This window comes from Lucilia sericata, unplaced genomic scaffold, assembly GCF_015586225.1.
Source record: "Lucilia sericata isolate MDLA Ls3-8-SP2 unplaced genomic scaffold, ASM1558622v1 Contig001992F_arrow, whole genome shotgun sequence".
NCBI lineage: Eukaryota > Metazoa > Arthropoda > Insecta > Diptera > Calliphoridae > Lucilia > Lucilia sericata.
Window position 1 is genome coordinate 55,001 of NW_023995859.1, and position 9,199 is coordinate 64,199.

The window sequence follows — 9,199 nt, forward strand, 5'->3', positions numbered from 1 at the left end:
AACTCCTCGCGTAGAAGTCTGAAATTAAATAATAAAACCAGTAGTCCTCAAACACTATTCGTCATTTAAAATAAAGAAATTTTGACAGACCTTACGTCGGGATTGTCAGTAAAAATCTTCGTTATAATAGCCTTTGCTATTTTTGTGCGATGTTTATTTTCAAGGGATCTTAATTGCAGCACTTCTTGTATATCGGGAATTTGTACAATTTCCTGAAAGAAATATATAAATTTTTTGATTTTTTTTCAAAATTAATTAGTTCTAGAACGACTGCAAACAGGGAACCACTTCAGATTCTAGACCATTAACATTTGAGCTAGAGATTACACATATTCGAGTATAATTTTATAACGATATCATTATTTAGTCACTAGTCTATAGTCTAGTCTATAGTCTAGTCTATAGTCTAGTCTATAGTCTAGTCTATAGTCTAGTCTATAGTCTAGTCTATAGTCTAGTCTATAGTCTAGTCTATAGTCTAGTCTATAGTCTAGTCTATAGTCTAGTCTATAGTCTAGTCTATAGTCTAGTCTATAGTCTAGTCTATAGTCTAGTCTATAGTCTAGTCTATAGTCTAGTCTATAGTCTAGTCTATAGTCTAGTCTATAGTCTAGTCTATAGTCTAGTCTATAGTCTAGTCTATAGTCTAGTCTATAGTCTAGTCTATAGTCTAGTCTATAGTCTAGTCTATAGTCTAGTCTATAGTCTAGTCTATAGTCTAGTCTATAGTCTAGTCTATAGTCTAGTCTATAGTCTAGTCTATAGTCTAGTCTATAGTCTAGTCTATAGTCTAGTCTATAGTCTAGTCTATAGTCTAGTCTATAGTCTAGTCTATAGTCTAGTCTATAGTCTAGTCTATAGTCTAGTCTATAGTCTAGTCTATAGTCTAGTCTATAGTCTAGTCTATAGTCTAGTCTATAGTCTAGTCTATAGTCTAGTCTATAGTCTAGTCTATAGTCTAGTCTATAGTCTAGTCTATAGTCTAGTCTATAGTCTAGTCTATAGTCTAGTCTATAGTCTAGTCTATAGTCTAGTCTATAGTTTAGTCTATAGTCTAGTCTATAGTCTAGTCTATAGTCTAGTCTATAGTCTAGTCTATAGTCTTATCTATAGTCTAGTCTATAGTCTAGTCTATAGTCTAGTCTATAGTCTAGTCTATAGTCTAGTCTATAGTCTAGTCTATAGTCTAGTCTATAGTCTAGTCTATAGTCTAGTCTATAGTCTAGTCTATAGTCTAGTCTATAGTCTAGTCTATAGTCTAGTCTATAGTCTAGTCTATAGTCTAGTCTATAGTCTAGTCTATAGTCTAGTCTATAGTCTAGTCTATAGTCTAGTCTATAGTCTAGTCTATAGTCTAGTCTATAGTCTAGTCTATAGTCTAGTCTATAGTCTAGTCTATAGTCTAGTCTATAGTCTAGTCTATAGTCTAGTCTATAATCTAGTCTATAGTCTAGTCTATAGTCTAGTCTATAGTCTAGTCTATAGTCTAGTCTATAGTCTAGTCTATAGTCTAGTCTATAGTCTAGTCTATAGTCTAGTCTATAGTCTAGTCTATAGTCTAGTCTATAGTCTAGTCTATAGTCTAGTCTATAGTCTAGTCTATAGTCTAGTCTATAGTCTAGTCTATAGTCTAGTCTATAGTCTAGTCTATAGTCTAGTCTATAGTCTAGTCTATAGTCTAGTCTATAGTCTAGTCTATAGTCTAGTCTATAGTCTAGTCTATAGTCTAGTCTATAGTCTAGTCTATAGTCTAGTCTATAGTCTAGTCTATAGTCTAGTCTATAGTCTAGTCTATAGTCTGGTCTATAGTCTAGTCTATAATCTTGTCTATAGTCTAGTCTATAGTCTAGTCTATAGTCTATAGTCTAGTCTATAGTCTAGTCTATAGTCTAGTCTTTAGTCCAGTCTATAGTCTAGTCTATAGTCTAGTCTATAGTCTAGTCTATAGTCTAGTCTATAGTCTAGTCTATAGTCTAGTCTAAAGTCTAGTCTAGTCTACAGTCTAGTCTATAGTCTAGTCTATAATCTTGTCTATAGTCTAGTCTATAGTCTAGTCTATAGTCTTGTCTATAGTCTAGTCTATAGTCTAGTCTATAGTCTAGTCTATAGTCTAGTCAATAGTCTAGTCTATAGTCTAGTCTATAGTCTAGTCTATAGTCTAGTCTATAGTCTAGTCTATAGTCTAGTCTATAGTCTAGTCTATAGTCTAGTCTATAGTCTAGTCTATAGTCTGGTCTATAGTCTAGTCTATAATCTTGTCTATAGTCTAGTCTATAGTCTAGTCTATAGTCTAGTCTATAGTCTAGTCTATAGTCTAGTCTATAGTCTAGTCTATAGTCTAGTATTTAGTCCAGTCTATAGTCTAGTCTATAGTCTAGTCTATAGTCTAGTCTTTAGTCCAGTCTATAGTCTAGTCTATAGTCTAGTCTATAGTCTAGTCTATAGTCTAGTCTATAGTCTAGTCTATAGTCTAGTCTATAGTCTAGTATTTAGTCCAGTCTATAGTCTAGTCTATAGTCTAGTCTATAGTCTAGTCTATAGTCTAGTCTATAGTCTAGTCTATAGTCTAGTCTATAGTCTAGTCTATAGTCTAGTCTATAGTTTAGTCTATAGTCTAGTCTATAGTCTAGTCTATAGTCTAGTCTATAGTCTAGTCTATAGTCTAATCTATAGTCTAGTCTATAGTCTAGTCTATAGTCTAGTCTATAGTCTAGTCTATAGTCTAGTCTATAGTCTAGTCTATAGTCTAGTCTATAGTCTAGTCTATAGTCTAGTCTATAGTCTAGTCTATAGTCTAGTCTATAGTCTAGTCTATAGTCTAGTCTATAGTCTAGTCTATAGTCTAGTCTATAGTCTAGTCTATAGTCTAGTCTATAGTCTAGTCTATAGTCTAGTCTATAGTCTAGTCTATAGTCTAGTCTATAGTCTAGTCTATAGTCTAGTCTATAGTCTAGTCTATAGTCTAGTCTATAGTCTAGTCTATAGTCTAGTCTATAGTCTAGTCTATAGTCTAGTCTATAGTCTAGTCTATAGTCTAGTCTATAGTCTAGTCTATAGTCTAGTCTATAGTCTAGTCTATAGTCTAGTCTATAGTCTAGTCTATAGTCTAGTCTATAGTCTAGTCTATAGTCTAGTCTATAGTCTAGTCTATAGTCTAGTCTATAGTCTAGTCTATAGTCTAGTCTATAATCTTGTCTATAGTCTAGTCTATAGTCTAGTCTATAGTCTAGTCTATAGTCTAGTCTATAGTCTAGTCTATAGTCTAGTCTTTAGTCCAGTCTATAGTCTAGTCTATAGTCTAGTCTATAGTCTAGTCTATAGTCTAGTCTATAGTCTAGTCTATAGTCTAGTCTAAAGTCTAGTATAGTCTACAGTCTAGTCTATAGTCTAGTCTATAATCTTGTCTATAGTCTAGTCTATAGTCTAGTCTATAGTCTTGTCTATAGTCTAGTCTATAGTAGTCTATAGTCTAGTCTATAGTCTAGTCTATAGTCTAGTCAATAGTCTAGTCTATAGTCTAGTCTATAGTCTAGTCTATAGTCTAGTCTATAGTCTAGTCTATAGTCTAGTCTATAGTCTAGTCTATAGTCTAGTCTATAGTCTAGTCTATAGTCTGGTCTATAGTCTAGTCTATAATCTTGTCTATAGTCTAGTCTATAGTCTAGTCTATAGTCTAGTCTATAGTCTAGTCTATAGTCTAGTCTATAGTCTAGTATTAAGTCCAGTCTATAGTCTAGTCTATAGTCTAGTCTATAGTCTAGTCTATAGTCTAGTCTTTAGTCCAGTCTATAGTCTAGTCTATAGTCTAGTCTATAGTCTAGTCTATAGTCTAGTCTATAGTCTAGTCTATAGTCTAGTCTATAGTCTAGTATTTAGTCCAGTCTATAGTCTAGTCTATAGTCTAGTCTATAGTCTAGTCTATAGTCTAGTCTATAGTCTAGTCTATAGTCTAGTCTATAGTCTAGTCTATAGTCTAGTCTATAGTTTAGTCTATAGTCTAGTCTATAGTCTAGTCTATAGTCTAGTCTATAGTCTAGTCTATAGTCTAATCTATAGTCTAGTCTATAGTCTAGTCTATAGTCTAGTCTATAGTCTAGTCTATAGTCTAGTCTATAGTCTAGTCTATAGTCTAGTCTATAGTCTAGTCTATAGTCTAGTCTATAGTCTAGTCTATAGTCTAGTCTATAGTCTAGTCTATAGTCTAGTCTATAGTCTAGTCTATAGTCTAGTCTATAGTCTAGTCTATAGTCTAGTCTATAGTCTAGTCTATAGTCTAGTCTATAGTCTAGTCTATAGTCTAGTCTATAGTCTAGTCTATAGTCTAGTCTATAGTCTAGTCTATAGTCTAGTCTATAGTCTAGTCTATAGTCTAGTCTATAGTCTAGTCTAGTCTAGTCTAGTCTAGTCTAGTCTAGTCTAGTCTAGTCTAGTCTAGTCTAGTCTAGTCTAGTCTAGTCTAGTCTAGTCTAGTCTATAGTCTAGTCTATAGTCTAGTCTATAGTCTAGTCTATAGTCTAGTCTATAGTCTAGTCTATAGTCTAGTCTATAGTCTAGTCTATAGTCTAGTCTATAGTCTAGTCTATAGTCTAGTCTATAGTCTAGTCTATAGTCTAGTCTATAGTCTAGTCTATAGTCTAGTCTATAGTCTAGTCTATAGTCTGGTCTATAGTCTAGTCTATAATCTTGTCTATAGTCTAGTCTATAGTCTAGTCTATAGTCTAGTCTATAGTCTAGTCTATAGTCTAGTCTATAGTCTAGTCTTTAGTCCAGTCTATAGTCTAGTCTATAGTCTAGTCTATAGTCTAGTCTATAGTCTAGTCTATAGTCTAGTCTATAGTCTAGTCTAAAGTCTAGTCTAGTCTACAGTCTAGTCTATAGTCTAGTCTATAATCTTGTCTATAGTCTAGTCTATAGTCTAGTCTATAGTCTTGTCTATAGTCTAGTCTATAGTCTAGTCTATAGTCTAGTCTATAGTCTAGTCAATAGTCTAGTCTATAGTCTAGTCTATAGTCTAGTCTATAGTCTAGTCTATAGTCTAGTCTATAGTCTAGTCTAGTATAGTCTATAGTCTAGTCTATAGTCTAGTCTATAGTCTGGTCTATAGTCTAGTCTATAATCTTGTCTATAGTCTAGTCTATAGTCTAGTCTATAGTCTAGTCTATAGTCTAGTCTATAGTCTAGTCTATAGTCTAGTATTTAGTCCAGTCTATAGTCTAGTCTATAGTCTAGTCTATAGTCTAGTCTTTAGTCCAGTCTATAGTCTAGTCTATAGTCTAGTCTATAGTCTAGTCTATAGTCTAGTCTAGTCTAGTCTATAGTCTAGTCTATAGTCTAGTATTTAGTCCAGTCTATAGTCTAGTCTATAGTCTAGTCTATAGTCTAGTCTTTAGTAAAGTCTATAGTCTAGTCTATAGTCTAGTCTATAGTATAGTCTATAGTCTGGTCTATAGTCTAGTCTATAATCTTGTCTATAGTCTAGTCTATAGTCTAGTCTATAGTCTAGTCTATAGTCTAGTCTATAGTCTAGTCTATAGTCTAGTCTTTGGTCCAGTCTATAGTCTAGTCTAGTCTATAGTCTAGTCTATAGTCTAGTCTATAGTCTAGTCTATAGTCTAGTCTATAGTCTAGTCTAAAGTCTAGTCTAGTCTACAGTCTAGTCTATAGTCTAGTCTATAATCTTGTCTATAGTCTAGTCTATAGTCTAGTCTATAGTCTTGTCTATAGTCTAGTCTATAGTCTAGTCTATAGTCTAGTCTATAGTCTAGTCAATAGTCTAGTCTATAGTCTAGTCTATAGTCTAGTCTATAGTCTAGTCTATAGTCTAGTCTATAGTCTAGTCTATAGTCTAGTCTATAGTCTAGTCTATAGTCTAGTCTATAGTCTAGTCTATAGTCTAGTCTATAGTCTAGTCTATAGTCTAGTCTATAGTCTGGTCTATAGTCTAGTCTATAATCTTGTCTATAGTCTAGTCTATAGTCTAGTCTATAGTCTAGTCTATAGTCTAGTCTATAGTCTAGTCTATAGTCTAGTATTTAGTCCAGTCTATAGTCTAGTCTATAGTCTAGTCTATAGTCTAGTCTTTAGTCCAGTCTATAGTCTAGTCTATAGTCTAGTCTATAGTCTAGTCTATAGTCTAGTCTATAGTCTAGTCTATAGTCTAGTCTAGTCTAGTCTATAGTCTAGTCTATAGTCTAGTCTATAGTCTAGTCAATAGTCTAGTCTATAGTCTAGTCTATAGTCTAGTCTATAGTCTAGTCTATAGTCTAGTCTATATTCTAGTCTATAGTCTAGTCTATAGTCTAGTCTATAGTCTAGTCTATAGTCTAGTCTATAGTCTAGTCTATAGTCTAGTCTATAGTCTAGTCTATAGTCTAGTCTATAGTCTAGTCTATAGTCTAGTCTATAGTCGTATAGTCTAGTCTATAGTCTAGTATAGTCTATAGTCTAGTCTATAGTCTAGTCTATAGTCTAGTCTATAGTCTAGTCTATAGTCTAGTCTATAGTCTAGTCTATAGTCTAGTCTATAGTCTAGTCTATAGTCTAGTCTATAGTCTAGTCTATAGTCTAGTCTATAGTCTAGTCTATAGTCTAGTCTATAGTCTAGTCTATAGTCTAGTCTATAGTCTAGTCTATAGTCTAGTCTATAGTCTAGTCTATAGTCTAGTCTATAGTCTAGTCTATAGTCTAGTCTATAGTCTAGTCTATAGTCTAGTCTATAGTCTAGTCTATAGTCTAGTCTATAGTCTAGTCTATAGTGTAGTCTATAGTCTAGTCTATAGTCTAGTCTATAGTCTAGTCTATAGTCTAGTCTATAGTCTAGTCTATAGTCTAGTCTATAGTCTAGTCTATAGTCTAGTCTATAGTCTAGTCTATAGTCTAGTCTATAGTCTAGTCTATAGTCTAGTCTATAGTCTAGTCTATAGTCTAGTCTATAGTCTAGTCTATAGTCTAGTCTATAGTCTAGTCTATAGTCTAGTCTATAGTCTAGTCTATAGTCTCTATAGTCTAGTCTATAGTCTAGTCTATAGTCTAGTCTATAGTCTAGTCTAGTCTATAGTCTAGTCTATAGTCTAGTCTATAGTCTAGTCTATAGTCTAGTCTATAGTCTAGTCTATAGTCTAGTCTATAGTCTAGTCTATAGTCTAGTCTATAGTCTAGTCTATAGTCTAGTCTATAGTCTAGTCTATAGTCTAGTCTATAGTCTAGTCTATAGTCTAGTCTATAGTCTAGTCTCTAGTCTAGTCTATAGTCTAGCTATAGTCTATAGTCATAGTCTAGCTATAGTCTAGCCTATAGTCTAGTCTCTAGTCTAGTCTATAGTCTAGTCCTAGTCTAGTCTATAGTCTAGTCTATAGTTAGTCTAAGTCTAGTCTATAGTCTAGTCTATAGTCTAGTCTATAGTCTAGTCTATAGTCTAGTCTATAGTCTATCTCTAGTCTAGTCTATAGTCTGGTATAAGTCTAGTCTATAAATCTAGTCTATAACTAGTCTATAGTCTAGTCTATAGTCTAGTCTCTTTAGTCTAGTCTAGCCTAGCTAGTCTATAGTTTAGTCTAGTCTATAGTCTAGTCTATAGTCAAGTCTATCGTCTAGTCTATTCTATAGTCTATATTCTCTTCTATATTCTTGTCTGAAATCTAGTTCTATATTCTAGTCTATAGTCTAGTCTATAGTCTAGACTATAGTCTAGTCTGTAGTCTTGTCTACAGTCTAGTCTATAGTATACTATATTGTCTATAGTCTAGTCGCCTGTTGCAGGACAGTCTCACGAAGGTGAAGGGTCTAAAAATAAACTTACACAATTTGATGGTATTGTTTGCAAATTAACCGCGGGGTTCGAAGTAATTGTTGCAAATCATATGATGCTGAGGGAGTAGTACTCCTTTGGGCGATATCAGTTGCTGAGGATATTTGTTGGGAGTCACACAAAGTTGTCGGTGTACGACATCTCTCTACAGCTACTATATTTAATGGTAATGGTGGGGAATCGCATGAAGTTGTTGAGCTAAGACTTTTTGAAGATATTGTTTGAGAATCACATGCAGTTGTGGAAGTATGACATCTTTTAAGAGGGACTGAAAAAACAAATTACGTTTTATTACTTTTTTACCATTTTTCATTCTATGGGCATGTACTTACTTTTCCCCTTAATATCCAAAACAAAATCCAAATTACTAATGTATTGTGCCACAAAGCTTGTAAAAATATTGGGCCTTATTATAAATTCCTTGGAGTAAACTTGTATTTCGTAGTCTTCCGGCAAATTGTACGTTTTTCTAACTATAAATATAAAATAGAAAATTATGTACACATGTGTGTAGAGACAATAAAACATATTCACAGTTCTTTCTATTATAATTCTTACTTACCCTCATCCAAAAATAAATAATAACTATCATCACCATGAAAATTTACTCCAACAATTTCCTTATTACTTTCAACGTTGTTTTTATCAATTTAAAACCTTCCATTTTAGTTTTCTTTTAAGATTTTCCACTAGTGACGCTCAAAACTATGACATTTTCTAAATTGAGTATAATATTTTCTTTTAGCAACCATAAAACATTTGGTGAAAGCATAATATGTTTAAAAAATATGACAGCTGCAAGTAGGTAGTGTCAGGCAAACAGCTGGTTTCTTGTGTTTGTTGTAATGATTACTTCCCTAACAAGAGACCAATTTTGACAGTTACGTTACACTAATTGTGTGTTTTGTATTGTTGTTTGTTAGCATCTTGTTTGTTGTGTCCGTTTTAAAGCAAACGTATTATGATTGCTTTTTCTACTATACTTTGGTAGAGAACAGGGTTGGAAAATTCAGCACTATTTGAATATTGGCAACCATTTTATAATTACTGCGTGTTAGTTTAATTATTTTTATAACTTTATTTGTAACTAAAAGCAAATTTTTTAACGGATCGGCCCGTAAATGGACATAGCTTCCATATAAAGACCACTTCCGAAAATGACTTAATCCTAAATAACTCATGAATTCGTAATAAAATTTTACATGAATGTGTTGTGTACATACAAATAATACGTGGCGAAATTTCTTCCTAACCGGCCGATAATTGATTATAGATCCCATATAAAGCGCCCTTCGGGAAAAGTTCTATACGAATATATATTTTATACTTACAAATCATGCTGCGAACCATAATTGACCACTTCTCTGATATAAAGTCCACTTCCGAAGTTCA

At 33.2% G+C, this 9,199-nt stretch overlaps 1 pseudogene; it reads right to left on the reverse strand.

Moving 5' to 3' along the window:
* LOC119613157 overlaps positions 1–8,471 on the reverse strand; it is a 14,168-nt pseudogene extending 5,697 nt beyond the window's left edge.
* Positions 8,472–9,199: the final 728 nt, after the last annotated feature.